This window comes from Sinocyclocheilus anshuiensis, unplaced genomic scaffold (assembly GCF_001515605.1).
Source record: "Sinocyclocheilus anshuiensis isolate Anshui unplaced genomic scaffold, SAMN03320099.WGS_v1.1 scaffold107, whole genome shotgun sequence".
Lineage (NCBI taxonomy): Eukaryota > Metazoa > Chordata > Actinopteri > Cypriniformes > Cyprinidae > Sinocyclocheilus > Sinocyclocheilus anshuiensis.
The window spans coordinates 1,286,525-1,286,859 of NW_015549584.1; the positions used below are offsets into that span (position 1 = coordinate 1,286,525).

A 335-nucleotide genomic window follows, 5' to 3' on the forward strand; every position below is an offset into this window, starting at 1 on the left:
GGGGGGGTGAACAAAGGCCTCCTGTAGCGAATCGATGCGTTTTTGTAAGAAAAATATCCATATCCAAAACGTAATAATCACTTTAATGTAGCTTGCGCTCACTGTTGTACACGGAAGCAGTTCCGGGCGGATGACATATGAGGTCGGCTTTGCGCATGCGCCGCTCAGAAGTGACGAACGCGGAAGCGCAGGGGAGAGATCAAAACAAAACAATGATCATGAATTGGAAGTATAAAACGAGGATTTGTAAAGAAGAATTTCGGAGGGTTTCCATATAAGCCAAGAGGAGACTGGTTTTCCTTTGCTAAAGTAAGGAAACTTTGCTTCCTTTGCTC

General features: G+C 44.8%; 1 protein-coding gene across 4 annotated transcripts in view; it reads left to right on the top strand.

Moving 5' to 3' along the window:
- Positions 1–335, top strand: part of mier3b (mesoderm induction early response 1, family member 3 b) — a 7,882-nt gene that overhangs the window by 5,024 nt on the left and 2,523 nt on the right. The gene's annotated exons all lie outside the window — the stretch shown is intronic.